General features: G+C 37.9%; 1 protein-coding gene across 3 annotated transcripts in view; it reads right to left on the bottom strand.

Annotated features, from left to right (window-relative positions):
• The window catches only part of RGS22 (regulator of G-protein signaling 22), a 170060-nt gene that overhangs the window by 148550 nt on the left and 437 nt on the right, over positions 1-21073 (bottom strand). The window contains exons 1-3 of one of the 3 annotated variants that reach the window (XM_011966733.1): positions 20581-21067; positions 8521-8583; positions 6945-7054 (exon numbers count right to left, since the gene is read on the bottom strand). The gene's annotated coding sequence lies outside the window, so the exon portion shown is untranslated. Of the gene's footprint in view, positions 1-6944; positions 7055-8520; positions 8584-20580; positions 21068-21073 lie in introns of those variants that run through there. The other 2 variants (XM_011966731.1, XM_011966732.1) reach the window with 2 other exon arrangements.

Here is a 21073-nt window from a genome sequence, read left to right as displayed (position 1 = left end):
GCTCATTCATTTATTCAATAAGTATTTAATTATTATCATAATATCGTATTTAATATATTGAGTGAACCAATATAGGGCATCCTCCACGAAGCCCCAAATGAAATGGAAAAGACATAGATTCTGCCTCAGAACACACATAATCCAGGAGAGGAAGACAGAAAAGTAAATATAAATGGCAATAAAGACCCATCCTATGAGGGGAAAGGATATGGAAGTCAGCACATAAGGTGAAATCATATTTAGTCAAGATAATCCCTTGAAATCTTGAAAACATCCATAAATTTGTCTTCAACAATGTTCTCAGAAAGTTCATGAGTCAGTTGTTCCTCTGGATTGAAATGGGTCACTGATTCTTCAGTTAGGGACTGGATGAAGGGATGGACTTGTGTTTAAAGCTCACGTTGTACACAAAATATGTATGTTTAACACTAGAATCACCCTTAGCATGATGACATAACAACATACTGTAAGAGGCAGGAAGGATGACACTCACTGATGGAATGGCAGTTTCTCATCTTCCATCTCTCACACTCTCCAGGGCACATACACATAGATTGGTACAAAAGAGAAAACCATTGTCACTCTTTAAATCACTCTTTTTTTTTTTTTTGAGGCAGAGTCTCGCTCTGCCGCCCAGGCTGGAGTGCAGTGGCCAGATCTCAGCTCACTGCAAGCTCCGCCTCCCGGGTTTACGCCATTCTCCTGCCTCAGCCTCCCGAGTAGCTGGGACTACAGGCGCCCGCCACCTCGCCTGGCTAGTTTTTTGTATTTTTTAGTAGAGACGGGGTTTCACCGTGTCAGCCAGGATGGTCTCGATCTCCTGACCTCATGATCCGCCCGTCTCAGCCTCCCAAAGTGCTGGGATTACAGGCTTGAGCCACCACGCCCGGCTAAATGACTCTTTATGTCACTCTTTAAACCTCACTCTTTCTGCAGAACATGAATAGTTCAATTCAAATAAGAATGGATGTATATTGCAACTCCAGTTTAACACAGAACAAGCACAATAGAAGAACGTACAAAGTAATGGGATGGCACAGAAGGACTCATTAACTATTAATATATTCTGGAAATTAAGGAAGATGTAGAGGGAAAGTGGACTGCTAGAGTTGAATTTTGAAGAATGAAGACGCAATGTCAGGTATACAAGGGAGAAGAGGGGAATTCAGCAAAAGTAACAGCCAATGCATCAAGATAAAGGAGCATGACACCTACCATGTACCCACAAAAATTAAAAACAAAAATAAGATACAAGAGCACAAAATAATAGGTTACATTTGGTGAACTGCAAGCAGTGAGACATATTCAACTTTAATATTTTAAGGGAGAATGGCAGAAATAAGACTGGAGAGAAAGGGTGAGTTCGTTGAGGACCTCCTATCATATGCTGTAACTCTCAACTTACACTGTTGAACCAATGGTTCTCATAGGGTGGTTCCTAGATCAGCAATATCACCATCACCTGATATCCTGTTAGAAATGCAAATTCCCTCCTAAGCAAATTAACACAGGAACAGAAAACCAAACACCACATGTTTTCACTTATAAGTGGGAGCTAAACATGAAGTGTTCATGGACATAAATGGCAACAATAGACACTGGGGACGACTACATGGGAGAGGGAAGGATGGAGATAAGGGCTGAAAAACTACTGGGTACTATGCTCAGTACCTAGGTGAAGGGATCATTCATATCTTAAGCCTCAGCATCACGCAATATACCCCGGTAACAAACTTGCACATGCACACCCCCAAATCTAAAATAAAAGTTGAAAAGAAAAAAGAAAAATAAGCAACTTATCGGTCCCCTCCTTATAACAAAATCTCTGGGGAAGGAGCTCAGCATTCTCAGTTTTAACAAGCCCTCTGATCATTCTAACGCATGCACATGTTTAAGAATCACTGCTTTACAACAAGGAGGAGCCACTGAAGAGTTTTTAGCTGAGGAGAGGCAGAATTCAGATGAAGACAAACTGCAAAGCCACAATCTGTTGGTTACGTCGTGCTGACTGTCATGGGTATTCACATATGAGGTGGTGCCAGCCATTTGTGTTTGATACCCAGGAGAAAGAGCCCTGGTCTTTCATTAGTACCCAAATTCCTGTCGTTGGCTTAAAAAGAAGCTCTCTTAAACACCAAGTCCTTTGTTTTAACTATTTCTAAGCTTACCTATAAAACTCCTATAGTTTAGTAAGTAATAATACAAGACACATAGGGTGTGGGAGACAGAAATGAATGCTGTAGAAAGTCTTTTCTCCAAAAAGCTAAGTTGGCTGATTTAGAGAATGCTCAACTTTGAATCATATGACAGGAAAAACCTTCAGTTTGAGCCTCAAACCCAATCCTCCACAAGCTGTTACAGACTGCTCTTGTCCTTACTTAATTTTCTTATTTCAAGGATATCATTTTCCAAATATTCCAAAATGAATTGACCTGAAGGTGGTGAAAGCTAACTTTGTAGTACTAGTCATCCATGTGTGAAAAATATTTTCACAGAAAAAGCAAGTGCATGAAAATATTTTTACCAGAGTAAATTTCTAGTTCCACATTTCTTTGAAAAGGGGAGAGAAAAAAAACCTGTGAATAATTAGTGATTAAACTGCCAGCCTAGCACCAGTGAAACTTACCGGGTGCCAAATTATTTAGCTGAACAGTATTTAAATTAAAAACTAATGACTAGGTTAATTTAATACATGTTCATCTCTGCTCCAACTCTATCTTTACTAATTGAGCTCCAAAGCTATATTTTAAACATGGATCCCTAGTCAGTGAATGGAAAACATCTGACTACTTGAATGCAACAAGTCAGTTACCAATAACAACTTCTTTTAATCTAAGCTTTATTGTCACTTTAGATGTTAAACCATAAACTGTTTACTAGACATGTTCACCAATGGGATGCAAGGAATAATGTGCCACATAAAATATATAGAAAATATCCTTAGTTAATAAATGAGTCAGGTAATTTGAGTGCTGTATTTTTGAGCTGCAAGTCTTATCAAAACACCCAGAGGTATAAACAGTGAAGTAAGCAGTTTCCTAGAGCCTTATCAACACCTGTAAAAATCAATTTCTGAGTATTTAGATTTTGGCAAGAGAAGACCCAAACCCTTCATCCCCCTTCATCCTATGCATTCTCCCAAAATATACTCTCTCTCTCTCCCCACTGGTCCCCCACAACAGTCCATCTAGCATGTAACTCCTTCATTAAGCTGCAAGAAATTATAATTGTTTACAGATTTAAAAAAGTGTGGAGAATCAGTCCAAAAAAAGAAGTTATGGTAAAATTCCAACAGCACATAGCTAAGCATGGTCTGGCAAACATATGACATACCTATCCTTGTGAGGAGGGTATAGAACAGGCCACCCCTTCAGCTTCTGCAAACTATAAATGTCACAAACATTTGAAACCACCCACAGAGGACCAACCTAAATCTATGTGGGCTCATCTACTCAATCCCACAACAGTCACTAAGCATAAAACACACAAAACAAAGCCAAAAGAAAAAAAACGTTTTCACACTATAGCACAGAAGAAAACTTAATAAGCAAACACTTGTCCATAAAGAGTTGACAGCAAAAACCTCCCAGACACCAAATGAAAACAATATCTGAATGTGAACTTGGCACAAGAACAAACAGAATGAAGTTATGAAAGCTAGAATTTGGAAAGTGCCATAATCATTTATAATAGCAGCAACTGTCCTGGATTCCCCTCATCAAAAAATAACAGAGGCAGGCTACCAGCCACCAGTTTCTGGATCTTACAATGTGTCCCAAGGGTATAATGGTGTAATGGAAAGAAATAGTGTAGGGGCCAGAATGCCCGATTTCTAGGCCCATTTCTACCACAATTCGGTATGGGACCATGGGCATGTCATTACAAATACGGAAAAAGTCTCAGAAGTCATCTCAGAGATGACCTAAGGGCCCTATAATCTGTATCTACACTCTAGGGCTTAGGCTATTGTTTTTGGTGGGGGCTGAGGGTGGGGGTGGGTGAGGAAAGGAGGCAGGAGAAAAGATTAGAAGGTTTACTTGTTTATATTAAGGATCTCACACGGAAAATGTTGAAATAAAAACAGAATCATAATCAAGAAGCTTTGGGAGATGCAGAAAAGACCTGTCCTTGCCCCCAGGAAATTTACAGTGTAGCTTCTGAGATAAAATAAACAGAGAAGAAGGAAATTTTCTCTGGTCAAGAAAGTCCAATCTCCCACCATAGATATATATACATATACAGAGATACATGAGATACACACACACACACACACGATATTCTCATAAAATGATTTTCTAACCTCTACTTGAATACCTCCAAGTTTACTCCTTCACAAGTCAGCCCATTTAATTGTTAGAAAACAAATTCTAAAGTACCTTCTTATGGTCAGTGAAAATCAAATCAATTTATCTCATAAATGCTGGCCCTGGTTCTGCACTCTAGTTTCACAGAATACATTAACCCTTCTTCCTCAATCAAATCGTAAAATATTTTAAAAGGACTACTCCTTTTCACCCTTGCCACCCATTCTCAAGCCAGGTTAAACACCAAACTTCTTTCAACCCTTCATTTGACATGGTTTCCAGAGTGATCATTGGCTCAGTCTCCCTGAGTCTGGTTTGGCAGAGCAACTCTTAACATATGGCACCAAAAATGGAACACAACAGTCTAAGCGCAGTCTGACAATACAACCCTATTCAAAGAAACATTTATTGAGTTCTGTGATCCAGACTAATATTTTTCTTGAGCTTGACTACACTTCTATTAATGACCCCTAAAACCACATTAACTTTGTTTGTTTTGGTCCATTTCATACTATCGGGATAAAAACAAGACCAGATTCTCTCACTCAAATCATTAGTTTACTCCTCTGCTGCCAGTTCTATAGACATCATAGCATGATGGAACAATCAAAAGTTTTTGAGCCATCTGAACCTGTGCGGACCATTATTTACTAGATGAGTGACCTAATACTGGAACTTGCAACTTTTCATCCAAGTCTCTTATAAAAATCGTTTTAAAAAGGCAAAGCCAATGACAGATTTGTTTGGCACATAAGATTATCCTCTAGATTGACCATCCACCAATCCCATTAAAGAGTGATTGCCTATTATGCTATAGGAATGGAGGATGAGATAGTCTAATTAGTGAAGGAAAAGAAAAGTGAACCACTAAACCTGTGCTAGGCACTTAATATACATTACCTCGCTTGATAATAATTTTGTAAGATAGTCATATTGTCTTCACAGAGAAAGAAATCGAGGAATTAAGTAAGCTTAATTCACAGAGAAAGAAATCGAGGAATGAAGTAAGCAAGGTTTCTAAGATCACACCGGTAAGAGTGGAAAAGTTGGAATCAAACACAGTTCTCTCACTCCTAATACCAACAATTACATGGTGAGATTTTAGCACGGGAAGAATAAGTGTGGTCAAGACAGATTGGTGGGCTAGGGGAGGCAGGAAAGAGTATGCAGGATGGCACAAGTAATGTGAAGCGAGATACAAAGCCAGAAAGTTAAGCTGAAGCCAAATTACAAAAGGTCTTGAATTGTACACTAGCAAATTTGGAATTCAATCTGTAGGTTATTAAAAATCAACTCCTGCTGATTATGGTTAGTGAACCAGTTCAAATATTTGAAAACTAATTTCACAGATAATTATAAAGTCTTTGGAGACAAAGCACTATAAGTGGAGCATGTGTTGAGGTTGTTATTTTAGATAGGGTTGTTAGGGAAGGCTTTCTAAACAGAAGGGATTTAAGTTAGGGAGAAAGTGATACAGGTATCTAAGAGAAGAGCAAGCCAGGTAGAAAGATCCTGAGTATATGTGGCATATTCATGTTTGAGAAGCATAAAGAAAGTCAGTCAGGTTGGAAAGTAAGTAGGGAAAGTAAGGAGAAAATAAAGATCAAGAGATAGCAAGAGCCAGATCATATAGGATTCTGGATTTTATTCTTAGTGTAATGAGAAGTCCCTAGACAGGGTTTTGAACAGAGCAGGAAGTAACATGATTCAATTTATTATTTTTTATAATACTTTATTGAAATCATAATACATTAATTTATGGTTCCCTAAAATACCAGTCTATAACTATCCAAAAAAAGAAAGATTAGTTTGGCATACTTACTCTCAGTACACTCATACTGGCTTCTAATTCTTAGCTAAGTGCTCATAAACCAAACATTACTAATCTGTTCTAGAATTTTGCCAGACACTTGGTTTGAGAATACATCATTCCTTCTCCTCTCTGTCCCCAGATTCTTTTTGAAAACCCGTGACAACATTTTCTCTTCTCTTGTCTTGTAATGTGAAGAACAGGTAATTAATAGGTAGACTGTGTGATCCTGAATGTAGATGCAAAAGGAACTCAAAAAAAAAAAGGAAGGGGAAGTAAAAACAGGATTTAGAGAGATGGAAAACAGGAAAAAGGCAGCCCAGGTGAGTGCTTGGGACACACGAAGGGGTCAAACTTCTGGTCTTGCTCAGGAGGGATAAAAACATTACTATATGGAATTCAATCAAAATCACACTGTCATGTCACCTAAAGTCTAAAAGGAAACACAAAAATGGCAATGTGTATTCTGACTGGGTGCCAGGATTATCACATTTTTGGTAAACTGTCTATACTATTGTTATGTCATTTCTATAATTTAAAATAGATTTTTTGAAAAAGAAAATTAAGAGAATTTCTTTTCCAAAACAAGTCAATGTAATCACAAATCCCAAGACTCTGAAATGCAAATGTTAAGAAATTGACATTAGATCTATATAGAGACTTTTCTATTTAAAATTTCACAAAAATGTACTTGTTTTGGAGAGAGAATGGAGATTGCAGAGCCCACAGGAAAGACTACACAATCTGGAAAAGCAAAGTTCTGGCAATTTTGTGATGCTGTTGGGTTTTATATAATATACAACTGGATAACAAAAGTTAAAGAGTCAGACCAAACAAGAACTCTTTGAGTATCCTGTGGTGTCGCTCAGGCTTGTTCTTGGAAAGGGAGCAGGGGCTTTGGTGTGTCAATCTAACTTCCATAATGGGTCCAGAGACTTAGCTATGCCCAACAGAGAGAGTACAAAATTATTTTAGAAAAAAAAAAATACAAAACAAACGTGCACGCATGCATAGATACATACATATATATAAAACTAATCTACACAAGAAAGTACTGAATAGTAATTTCCCTTCAAAAGGTATTTCCAGTGTTCAGGCTTTAAGAGACTTCACATTTATGGTACACTCCCTTTAAAATTACTTGTGATTGTTTTTTTATGTTTCAATTTTTTTCTGGAAAACAGTTTTCATAACCCAATAGCAGAAACCTTTTCTTATATGTCTTTTAACCAGCATTCCTTATTAACTTTATTTCCATTCAAGATAGGTCTTTTTATGACCCCTCATTTCACTTTTCCCCAGTTCCTTGCTGTGGTTTGAATGTGTCCCCCAAATTTTACGTGTTGAAAACTTAATTCCCAATGCAACAGTGTTGGAAGGTGGAGCCTAAAAAGAAGTGATTAGGTCATGAGGGCTCTGCTCTCCTGAATGGATTGTTATTATCTTGAAAGTGGGTTGGTTATCAAGAGAGTGTTATAAAATTTGTTTAAAGTTTGTTATACAAGTGAGGTCAGTGCCCCTCTTTCTCCCTCATTCTCTTAATCTCTGTTTGCCCTTCCACCATGGCATGATGTGGGAGGAAGGCCCTCACCAGATGCAGCCCCTTGATCTTGGACTTTTCAACTTCCAGAACTGTCAGCCAAATAAATTTCCACTCCTTATACATTACCCAATCTTAGTTATTCTGTTATAGCAGCATAGACTATATGGACTAGGACATCCCTTAATACTCACAATATATGTTACTGCTGTCTATGACTGAAACTATTAATTGGCATCCATCTATGTTACACCAACGACAGTGTGCCAAGTCCTATTTACTACTGATATAAAACTCTAGTTGCCTTAAATACAAATTCCACTTTAAGATCTATCCAAGAGGATGAAAATAATTGCTTGAAAGCAAGAAATTAGTTCCCTGACTTTTTTGATATTTTGTCCTTATCACCTCTGTCAAAAGTCTAACATGTTAGCTGGGCGTCATGGCACATGCCTGCAGTTCCAGCTACTTGGGAGGCAGGAGGATCGCTTGAGTTTGGGAAGTCAAGGCTGCAGTGAGCCATGATCATACCACTGTACTCCAGTATGGGTGACACAGTGACACACTGTCTCAAAATAAAGAAAGAAAGAAAGAAAAAGCCTAACATGGTGCCAAATACAGCTGAACCAGAGTTTGTACAGAATGCCTTATAATGGTTAGAAAAACTCCAGCTTTCTTCAATAAAAATAATTTCTAAATATGATTCAAATCCAAATGATTATATAAAAAGATAAAACCTTTACCTAAATGCTTTAATATTTTTTAAAAAGCATTATCCCTGATAAATTGGTCTCACAAGATAATTCAGTGATTAAAATATTTTGCTTTGATAATATGTATTCGATAGATCATAATAATAAACTCACTGGAAGGCTTAGAAATTCATTAAAGTAGTCTACAAGGAAATCATCTGTTGCCAGAGAATCTTCCTGCAAAAAAAAACATAAAAACACAGTATTATAATTATACAACAATGTTTTAAATCATGCCTATATTATTCTCTAATTCTGCTATGAATTTATCATCACGTAGATCTTCAAATCTCTTTTAGTCAGTAAACAGTGAATCCTCACTATAAACTGGACACAGTTTATAGTGTTTTATAGTTTCCTTCCAATCTCTGAAAGGAAAAAATAAGAAAACAGAAGGGAGCATATTCTTAAAACACTTTGCTACTATACTTAGTTGGAAAACAGAACACATGAAAAATATAGCACAGCACTTAAATGAAAACAACAAATACAAAATAATACCACCACATGGTAAGTTTCACACAGACTTATTTAAATATATATATATTTCATAAAAATAAAGGCAGAGTCAACAAGAAGCAGTGTTTGGAGCCCAAATGAAATTGAGCATGTAAATTTCTTAAATTGCCCAATGAAAGTGATAAAAGAAGTGAAGAAAATGTTGTACTGCCCCGCCACCCTAGAATGAGATACATTTTTTAATCTGGATCTTGCTTCACTTTTGCATGAGGAAACTTTGACAATGCATGTGTTCTAAGAATAAAGATTGTATACATTTTTTCCATAACTATCTCATCCACCAACATAGCCACTTTTCAAATTGGCAAAATTGAAAAGCCACTGCCAAGAACAAAATCTCTCTTCCAAATCCTAAGACACCTTATTTTATTAGTAATTGTTTCCATTATGTCAAAAGCACATCATGGCATAACTGTTATATGGTACATGTGTTTATTTTGTTATTCATAATTATATTTCAATTTTGCAAATCTAACATGAAAGTTGACAATATGACACAATGCTATTATTTCCATATGGCTGATTACTTTCTTTTTATACTGGCCAATGTTTTAAAATGTACTGAAGTATATAGTGCTATAAGGAAGACACTATAGCATATTGCACCTATTTTGGGAAGTAGATTTTCAGGGTAATTTCTTTAAGTAATTGCAGCATCAGAAGAGAGTTATAAACAATCACTTATAGAATTTATATCAAGAAACTTACTAGAAACCTTAAAACAAAAGATTTAGTTTTCTAAAAATTTCAACTGATTAAAATAACAACAAACTAAGGATTTAATAAATTTACTACCTTAGTAGTAGTACCTTAGTAGCATGTGCTCAAAGAAAGTCCTGATTGGCAAAGTCTAACAAAGCAGAACAAGGCAGACATCCTTTTGGGGGAAACTACAAGGCATTTAATAACCTATCAGACTTTACCTTCCAAAGTTACTTTAATAATTCCAACTGTATTTAGTGGACTATCTAGTTTTTGCTAACTCTTATGAGAAAACATCTGAATTCTGGGTAGAAGGCATTGTGCTACAATAAGGGTGGCCAAATTTGGCAGTACTGGATCACATGATCAAAAATCCACAGATGTGAACAGTGTATATCTTAAATAACATACAGTAGTGCAATAAAATCCCTTGTTAGTTTTTCTAAAGTATACATTTCATTTTTAATTTTTAGTCATAATACAGAATATGTATTTCATAGCACCAGGTGGAACTAAGTATTGCCTAGAATTGCCACACTGCCTGAAATTTCTAATTTCCAGATTCATATATTCATTTCCAGATGTCTTGCACTTCTAAAAGATTCTAATTCAATGAACTATCTGAGAGGAGATACTCGTTTTGTTTTTGTTTTAAGACAAGGTCTTGTCTTGTCACCCAGTCTGGAGTGCAGAGGTGTGATCTCAGCTCACTGCAACCTCCGCCTCCTGGGTTCAAGTGACTATCATGCCTCTGCCTCCTATCTGGGACTACAGGCGCCCACCATCATGCCCAGCTAATTTCTGTATTTTTTGTAGAGACAAGGTTTCACCATGTTGCCCAGGCTGGTCTCGAAGTCCTGGCCTCAAGTGATCTGCCCGCCTCGGCCTCCTAAAGTCCTGGGATTACAAGCATGAGCCACCATGCCCAGCCCTGTTTTTTGTTTTTTTCCTTAACCTATTTCAGATAGATAACTTTGAATGAATAATTAGAAAATGAAATAGAAGATACATACGGCAATCCCAATTTTTTGTTATTAAATTCAACAGATATAAATATACTCTGTCAAACTGCCATAAAGGTTTTCAAAGTTTACTCTAGATTCCTGAGCTCAGCTCATCTCACCAGGGACTGGTAAGAGTTCTCAGGTGGCAGCAGTAGCACTGCTCTAACCCCTTGGTGACTTGATATTTCCTAGGCATTCAGTCACATCCTTTGGTTTGCACTTACAGAAAACTATGAAAACCTCAGGTATTATCAAATACATCAAAATCAATATTTCTTTTCTAAAATTGTGCCTTAATTTCTATCAGTATCAAACCTCAGCAGTTGCGTTGATATTGGGTAGTTACACAATGGGAAATAAGCGCTGCCTCCAAGTACGATCTGCTCACCCACATGTGGCACTTGAGTGGAAAGGCTTGTCCTTCTCTTAGTAAATAAAAGAATTTATTTTCCCACTGTAGTTTCTAGTTCAATGTGTTCAAAATATCTTGTCACATCAGTAAGCAGTCTTGTAAACCCATGAGTATCTGATAAGCCCTTTACACCACAAACCCTTTAATTTAAAAAAAAAAAAAAAATTAAGGCCTTGAGCTGAAGAAGTAACTCAGTTACTCTCAAAGAGTTTCCACAATCCCATTACTTGGCTATATTAAAATGCTCTAAGTCTCTATGCTTAGGTTTAACATCTTCCAAATAATCAATAAACTGGTGATGGTTAATGGTATAATCAAGAAGAAAACTGAGTTAGAATCATTTCCTCCATTACATCATTCCATAAACCTGACTGCAAAATTTGCAACACAGATTCTCTGTTGAATGAAGGTAGGAACACTTCTTCAGAATTGAATGTACTCTTGAAACCCTTTTTTTTTTTTTTTTTTTTATGTATTACAGGTGTGCCATCTGTGAAAATGAAGTCAGCTTTTCCATTTTTAGTCCAAACTTCTCAAATGTCTTACTGAAAGAGGGTTAACAAAACAGTTTATGTGTGCTTGCTAATTATGGTAGGTAAAATTTTTTGCTTAAAGTTATTTTGCCGCACCTTCAAATCAGATTAACTACAATTTTTTTTTTTTTGAGACAGGGTCTTGCTCTGTCACTTAGGCGCTTAACTAATTTAAAAAACTTTTTTTTTTTTTTTTGTAGAGACAGGGTCTCACTATATTGCCTATGCTGGTCTTGAACTCCTGGGCTCAAGCAATCCTCCCACCTAGACCTCCCAAAGTGCTGGGATTACAAGCATGAGCCACCACACCCAGTCCAATTTCTTTACAACTCTAAAAGATGCAAGATATACAAAGACATTATAAGCAAGGAAGAGGAAATAAGAAGACAAAAAACCCACAGTCCAAGAAAGAATATGATACATGCCATAAGAGAATTACAATATAAACTGTTTCTTCCAAAGGAAGGAAAGATGTTATCTGGTAAGAAGAATCAGAAGAGACTCAAGTGGGAAAAATGGCATTTGAAATGCATTTCAAATAACTTCAAATTCTGTATTTAGAAATATAAATATGAGGGGTAATAATGCTGAGTACACAGAGAAACGCATGAGCAAAGGAGAGAGGCCAGAAAGCAAGACAGCATAGTAGGTGTCTCTGGGGAATGGGGGCAAGAATCAACTGAGAAGGAGCTTGAAGAACTTTCTAGGACATGAAAATGTTCTACATATGCATTGGAGTTTGGATTACACAGGTGTATACATTTGTCAAAATTCACCAAATTATTCTTTAAATGTTTGCATTTCAGTGTATAAATTTTGCATCAACAAAAGAATCATAAACTAATATTGAATACTATTAATAGTTCATGATACTCATGAAGTATTTAGAGGTGAAGTTTATCAATGTCTGTAACTTACTTTAAAATGCATAAAAAATAAGATGGACTGATGGATGGATGATGAGATAGGCCAGCTATGTGAAAAAACAAATGTAACAAAAATTGTGAAATCTTAGTGGTAGGTATATCGGTGTTCACTATACAATTCTTTTAATTCTTACATGTTTAAATTTTTTCCTAGTAAATGTTTGGAGGGGGGCCTTATTACAAGGAAATAAGATCAAGTTTCTCTGCACATTATGGACAGGCTTCTTAGCCTTCTGTGTATTAAATAACAGATTCTCAAAGCAGCATCATTGCCTCTAGAATAAATTCCTGGTTATCTGACCATCTTCTGACTACTACTCTGGAATCCTATCTACCAAGGGACTGACCTCTGGTTCACCGTCCTATCCATCATATGCCAAACCTCATCTTTCCTATTCTTTCTTATCCGTACCACCCTATGGGTCAGTCTTCCTAGCCACACCTCATTTAATACAAGGGATCCATTTGTTCCCCCAGTCTCCAATCCTTTTCTACCACAAAAAGGGCTTATGGTGAATGCAATTTGGCTCCTGCCCACTGTCCAGCCTTATCTCATACTACACGCTGTAGTCATAGCAATTTTTTTATAGTTCCGCACCTTGGCACATGCTGATTATTCTGCCCAGAAAAATTTTCCCTCTTATTCATGTACCCATCTTTTTTCTTCTCCAGAAGTCTGGAGTAGTGGTCATCTGTATTTCCTCTATAAAAACCTTTATCACTTCATACTGTAATTGTTTACATGTCTCATCCTGGATTGTGAACTTCTGGAGGAAAAGGGCTGTTTCCTATTTACTCTTTTAATTTTTTCAATGCCTTTAGATAGTAAACGTTTACAACATTTTTTACTGAATAATTGAAAGATTACACTGAGGACACGAAACCTAAAGAGAAAAGACTAATAACTTAAAAAAAAAAACTCTAACAAATAATACTAATTAAAAGAAGAGATACTGTCAAAAGAGAAAAAGAGTCAGAAAAAGAGAATACAAGGTGAGACAAGCTCCACAGCACATCTTGTTGAAAGTATAGCTTGCCTAGATCAAGGCATTTTTGACATTTGAAAACCAAAAGCCCATGTATCAGATCCCCACTGGTTTGCAAAATTATATTTTCTATAAATGAAGTCTATGAAAGAGGAAGATATTAAAATGGTTCATGCAATGAGGAGCAAAAGTATGGACTCTGCTTTTATCCTCCAAAGGTTATCATCACAGATTACATCAGTATCTATCCAGAAGTACTTTTCCATCGGGCTTCTGTCCTGTCCTCTCCTGCCCTCCCCTCCCCTCTCTTCCCCTCCCCTCCCTCTCTTCCCCTCCCCTCCCCTCCCTTCTTTTCTCTTCTCCCCTTCCCTTTTCTTCTCTCTGTCTCGCTCTCTCAACAAGTACACAAAAGACTTGAGAAGGTGAAGGAAGCTCTGGACACCCCAACCCCCTCCCCCCCACTTTTATTTTATTTTATTTTATTTTATTTTATTTTATTTTATTGAGATGGAATCTTACTCTGTCACCAGGCTGGAGTGCAGTGGCACAATCTCGGCTCACTGCAACCTCCGCCTCCCGGTTCAAGAGATTCTCCTGCCTCAGCCTCCTGAGTAGCTGGGACTATAGGCACGTGCCACCACGCCCAGCTAATTTTTGTATTTTTAGTAGAGACAGGGTTTCACCACGTTGGCCAGGATAGTCTGAATCTCCTGACCTCATGATCCACCCACCTCAGCCTCCCAAAGTGCTGGGATTACAGGTTTAAGCCACCGCGCCTGGCCTGGACTTGCTTTTATCCAGTCATATCTCGAATTATACCTACTAGGCTTAAGACAATTCATTAGGCACAAATACCCTAAGGTTTTCTCCTTGTACAAAGATCTTTACAACTCACTGCAAAGATCGCGCCACGGCCCTCCAGCCTGGGCGACAGAGCAAGACTCTGTCTCAAAAAAAAAAAAAAAAAAAAAAAAAGATCTTTACAACTCAATATATTCATTTAAAGCAGAGAGTATCTCACACCCTTGGTCACCTTTTCTCCCATTCTATACAGTTAAAAAGAGGATGTGGCAAACTTCTCTAAATCCTGATGTACTTTCAATTCAAACCTCACACTTAACACTTAACTGCTTATCCTTTTACTGTTTCATATTAAAGGCCATCTCTCTGATCAGAAGGTATGCTACTTTGGGGATTAATAACAATGTTTATACCCAGTAGTGTCTAATATGGCCATACCTTGAAAAAGTTGCTTAAAGTTATTTACTAACTTAACAATGGGACTGCTAACAGTTTCTGTAGTTCCAAAAAAGCATCAGAGAATTTGATTCCTACCCAGAGTAAAGGATTCCATAGAGATGAAAGAATTCCAAATAGCCTAACACTTTACAAAGGACCTCTGGGACCTGTCTTAGTTTCCTAAAGACTTGTTCACAACACTTCTGGCCGCTAGCTCTGCAACCTCTTAAAGAAACAAGAACAGGAGAAAGTAGGGGTGGTACTTAGGTCTAGCCCTGCCTTCCAGTGTTTCCATATAAAGCTGCCTAGTGTGTCAGCCCCAGTAGGCTCTCACTGTTCATTTAACCCAATTATGTATAATTTAACATATTTTATTTGAAAAAAAAAAACACCAAGTGGTCATTAATTGCCAAGTAATTAGTCATGTTTATGAGGACTGGAATTATGGACCTTTATTCTATACAGTTGTCCCTTGGTATCCACTGGAGATTGGTTCCAGGACCCCCCACAGATACTGAAATCTGGGGATACTCAAGTCCCTCATATAAAATGGCATAGTATTTGCATATAACCTACACCCATCCTCCCATGTACTTTAAATCATCTCTAGATTTCTTACAATACCTAATACAATGTAAATGTTATGTAAATGGTTGTTATCCTGTATTTTTAAAGTTTGTATTTTTTTCTGAAAAAATTTTTTTTTTTTTTGAGACACAGTCTCACTCTGTCACCAAGGCTGGAGTGCAATGGTGTGATCTGGGCTCACTGCAACCTCCACCTCCCAGGTTCAAGCGATTCTCCTGCTTCAGCCTCCCGAGTGGCTGGGACTACAGGCATGTGCCATCACGTCCAGCTAATTTTTGTATTTTTGGTAGAGACGCAGTTTCACCACATTGGCCAGGCTGGTCTCGAACTCCTGACCGCAGGTGATCCACCCGCAACGGCCTCCCAAAGTGCTGGGGTTACAGGTGTGAGCCACTGCACCTGGCCTTTTTCTGAATATTTTCAATCCAAGTTTGGTTGAATCCACAAATGTGGAATCCATGGATATGGAAAGCCAACTATGTTACTGTATGTTAAAATAATGAGAATGTCCTCATGCTTGAGAAATACCCTATGTTTATTATAATTTCATTCAACCTGTAAAAATAACAAAATAGAAATTTGAACAGACTAAAAATTAGCTAAAAATGAATACCATTTTTAACAAGTAAAATACAAGTAAATACTGCTTAAAGCTAAAGTTTATCTTAATTTGATGGTAAGATTACAAGGTATTCTCTTTTTTAACTTTTCCTTTTTTAAACAGCTTTCAATCTGCTTTTAGAGTTAATAAAACTGTGGGTTTTCTAAATCAGAAAACCTTCAACAAAATAGATCATTACACTACAATGTTTTTACTCCATAAAGAATTTTCTTTCCTGGATTCAATTTTTTGATGGAAGACTTGATAAAGACTTTTTCTGAAGCCTGGCACACTTACTTGCATAGTTGCAAACAAACTACTTTTAAGGCACAAGAAAAAGATATTATTTTGAATATAAAAGTCAGGTACTTAAATCTTTACTATTAATGCACTCTATTTTAATGATAAAAAAATTTAAGAGTCACTCTCACTTTAAACTTTCTGAATGTGTACCTTACACCTTACTTTAGCTGTAAGTTTAAAGTGAGAGTGACTCCTAAATTTTTATTTTTATTTTATTTTATTTTTTTGAGATGGAGTCTCGCTCTGTTGCCCAGGCTGGAGTGTGGTGGTGTGATCTTGGCTCACTGCAACCTCTGCCTTCTGGGTTCAAGCAATTCTCCTGCCTCAGCCTCCCGAGTAGCTGAGACTACAGGCACTCCTGGCTAATTTTCTTTTTTTTCTTTTTTTTTTGTATTTTTAGTAGAGACAAGGATTCACTATGCTAACCAGGATGGTCTCAATCTCCTGATTTTGTGATCTGCCCCACCTTGACCTCCCAAAGTGCTGGGATTATAGGCATGAGCCACTGTGCCCAGCCCTAAATTTTAATGTGTAAATTTTGTAATTCACTCTTACTTTAAACTTTCTCAATGTGTACCTTATACCTAGGTAAAAAATTAAAAATATATACAAGGTATGTGTCCCTGACAAACAAATACTTTATTCTAAATGAGTTATTCTATCCTTTGAGGATGAAGACCCCATGTTAAGTTTCAAATATTATTTTGCAGGTGTCCACAACAGCATTGTACTTTTAGATCCACTGAGAAAATACAATATGAAAAAAAAGTTGGTATGAACACAGGAGCACAAAACCAAAAAAACAAAAAACAGAAAACTACTTAAATAAAATAATAAAATATTTTTCTCAATCATAAGCAGTTGTAATCATAAGGCATTAATCATAAGGTATTGCGGCTTCCCAAATATCAGGGACCCAGGCCCCTCTGATCTTATGTCTCTGCCATCGTCAAGATGCCAGGTCCACCTCATGATCTAAGATGACTGCTTTAGCTCCAGCATCACAACTTTATTCCAGCCGGCAGAAAAGAAGAAAAAGGGTTCATTCTTTCCTTCTACACTTATGTAAGTATTAAAGTTAGAATAGCCCAGCTTCTAAATGTGGCTCAACTAATTACTAGCTGTGTGACCTAAGGGTCCGTTATTTGATCTCTATAAACATCAGCTCTCCAGAGAAGTAGGACACAACACTTCTGCTTACATCGTATTGGCCAGAATTTGGTTCCATAAACACATTTGGCTGCAAGGGAAACTAGAAAACGTAGTCTTAACCTGGGATAGCAATGGTTCTAATATCTACTATGGAAAAGGAGAGAATGGAGTTTGGGGAACTACAGGTCCCTGATACATTTTTCCTAAGAATATGTAATTTATTAATGAGAACAATACTTTCACACTTTGGAAAAACAGGGGTAAATACATGTGCAAGACATGTTAATTATTTAATCTACAGACAATACTTGGTTGAGCATGTGAATTTGAGAATCTGGTTATAAACTGCTCTCAGCTAAAAGCTGCTCAGAGCTCACAGGCAGTCTGGATGATGTTAGTTGGAAAGGCTTAATGGAGGAGATTAGCTGGGCCTTGAAGAATGTGCAAGATTGTGAAATAGATGGGGAAGGGCAACTGAGACAAAATTTGACAGCAAAGGCAAGGAGACAAGTGGGGTATAGTTTGGCTGGGGCAGGAGGCATGTGGATGTAGTTTATAAACGAAACCAAAAACAGTAAGAATGTTGTCTTTATCACAGAGCAAAGCATTGGGAGATAAGGTTAAAGAAGGCTGAAAAGTTATAGAAAAGGTTTTGAAGGCTTAAAGCAAAGCATTTGACATTTTGGCTTTACCAGTTACGAGATATGCGGCCTCAGGCCCATTTAGTTAACCACTGTGAACTTCGACCTCCTCTTCTGTGAAATGTGGGCAGTAATAACCACCTAATAGTGTTGTTAGTAGCTAGTATGTGGTTAGCACCTAATAGGGTTGTTAGTAGCTAGTATGTGGTCAGCATTCAATAAATACTAGCTATTAATAAAAGCTCTGAGCAAGCTAGTAACATGGTAATGTTTTAAAAAATTAATAGCAATCTGATAGCCAGGGTAAGAGTGACAGGAGAGGGAAAAATCTAAAGGCAGACAGAGCAAAGGAATAGGGAGTAATCTAATACAACTGATGCTCAGGAGCTTGAATTTTACGCTTTAGACAAAGAAAAATTGGAGTTGGCAGAAGGAATGTTGGAGGCAATGACATCAGTTAGGATTACTACCAAAGTCCAGGCCCAGGGTGGGGGCCTGAAATGAGACAGTAGTTGTGTGGATGGAGAAAAAGATATGGCTACGAAAAGAGCTTGGTAAATGATTGCAGGCAGGGGATGAAGAAAAGGGAAGAAAGGCTTTGAGTGACTGGCCAGTGGCACCACAAACCAAAATAAGAAGTGGAGGAAAAACAGCATGGGATCGGGGGGCCTGAGGAGAGTTCAGTTTAGACTGTTGACACGGACATTCAGATGATGAAGAGTCCCAATAACCCACTGGATATATAGAGCTGGCATTAAAAGTGGCATTAAAAGTTAGACAACTCCATCTTTTATTGGAGATGTGGAAGTCCCACGAAACAGGGTTACTGAAGCTATAGGAGGAGAAGAGGAGCTCACCCAGAGAAAGCCCAGAGAACAGAATCCTAAAGGTCAGTACTTTCATGAGAAAAGAAAAAGAGAAGCCAGAAAGGAGGAATAATAATGAAAGATAAGAGAACTCGGAGACAGTGAAATCAAGCCAAGAGAAAGGGAACACCTAGAGTCTTCAAGCTATCATGAGTTCAAGGATGGGGCCAACATCTAAAATGGTTAGGTGAACTGCTCAAACGGTAAGTGGCGTGTTGTTGAGTGTTCTTCAGCAGTATGGGAAAAAATTTGCTGGCTTCAGAAATGCTCACCTCCTGCTGCAACTAAGAGTAGTTCAGGAAGGCCTGGAGCAGCTTAAAGAAATTTCCCATTAAAAGCAGAGTGGCTGGGCCTGGCATAGTGGCTCGGGTCTGTAATCCTAGCACTTCAGGAGGCCAAGGTGGATGGATCGCTTGAGCCCAGGAATTCGAGACTGGCCTGGGCAACATGGTGAAACTCTGTCTCTACAAAAAATATAAAAATTAGCCAGGTGTGCTGGCATGTGCCTATAGTGCCAGCAACTGAGATGGCTGAGCCAGGAAGATCACCTGAGCCCAGGGAGGTCAGGGCTGCAGTGAGCTGTGATGGGGCCACTACACTCCAGCCTGGGTGACAGAGGGAAACCCTGTCTCAAAATATGTGTGTGTGTGTGTGTATAATGTATTTTTAATGTATTTTATATAATGTATTTTTAATGTATTTTATATATATTTAATGTATTTTATAATGTATAATGGGAGGAATTTCTGACTTGCTCTGTGTACCTCTACCTTCAGTAGCTCTGTGTGTGTATGTGTGTATGTGTATGTGTGTGTGTGTGTCTGTCTCTCCCAGCAATGGACCAGAGCTCTGGAAAGGTGAATGTGAAAGCCACCAGCACACACAGCCTTAGCCCTTTCTTCTCTCTTAGGCCCTACTATACTGTGAACTTCTTGAGACTTAACCTCAGCATCTAGGACCACATTATGACTATACAATCACTCATGTTTGTTGATTGAAAGCCAAAAGCAAATAAGATAATTAGCCAACATAGAAATAAGTGCTGGAAGACATAAATAAATAATGGAAGTGCTTAGAGTTCTTGGAATCAGACTCAGACCTTGGTAGGAATTAGGTTCTGACACCTCATGTTTGTCTGTGTAACCTCAGGCAAGTTCCATAACCACTGTATACAATGGGAATTACAATGGAACCCACCCTAAATGTAGCACTCACCTAAATGACAATATATAGGATATATTTAGCAAGTACTTTTATTATTTAACCTCTCTAGAAGTCTGAGCTAAGAGTATTTAGTACATTTGTAAAGGAATGATAAATTGACCACTCTTTATCCATCAATGCCATTTACTTTTGTTTACTCCAACCAGGAACTGCACAGCCACATCACAATAGAGCCATGGCGATAAAACTTTCCTCTCATGGAGTCATTAAAGAGTTTAGAGAAATTAAATGAGGCCATCTATGTGAAAGGACTTTAACGATGAACAACATCCACCATACAAATTAACTGGCCCCTTCTTAAAAATGTGCCAGATAGAGAATTCAAAAAAATCTTGTACACAGTTATTACAATTGTTTCTAAACCAAAACTCTGGCAAAAAGGAGGAAAGAAAACACACAGCTTTCTTCTATGATCTAATATTTGCTATATTTTTAAAGGCCAAAAAAAAAAAAAATAGCCCCTTGAAATCGTACTTACAAATTCTTCTTCTGTAATAGCTGGTGGCTCTGAAACAAGACAAAATATTACATTATCTCCCTCAAAACTGATTTCCTTCGAGTAAATGAAATCATGGGAGACAGCACCTAGCCCTATGTTATACACGGGCACGCTCAGTACATCTCTGGCCCTCTCTTCATTCTCTGTACATGGCTTGCATTTTAAGTTGGAATTCAAGGTGGAAGAGGGAAGGAAAGGCCTCTGGAATCCTGCCTGGTCACTAATTCACCGTGACCCAGCAGTTACCCTTCTTTATAGACGGAACCCTCTATTATTCTACGTACAATATGTAGAATTAAGCGAGATAATGCGGTGCCAGCGTAAACCGGCGAGGACGTGAAATTCGTCATGAAATCCAACAGGAGGGCAGTGAAGCCCTTTTTTCTCATGTCTGGGAGCGGGGGTACCTCTAGGAGGGCAGGAGGTAAAGTCCAGAGGCTGGCGCGTGGTGCGGCCCGGACGCCGCGGGCTG

The sequence above is a fragment of the Mandrillus leucophaeus genome, unplaced genomic scaffold, assembly GCF_000951045.1.
Source record: "Mandrillus leucophaeus isolate KB7577 unplaced genomic scaffold, Mleu.le_1.0 Scaffold770, whole genome shotgun sequence".
Classification (NCBI taxonomy): domain Eukaryota; kingdom Metazoa; phylum Chordata; class Mammalia; order Primates; family Cercopithecidae; genus Mandrillus; species Mandrillus leucophaeus.
Note: the sequence above shows the minus strand (reverse complement) of the source record. Positions and strands in the feature narration are given on the sequence as shown.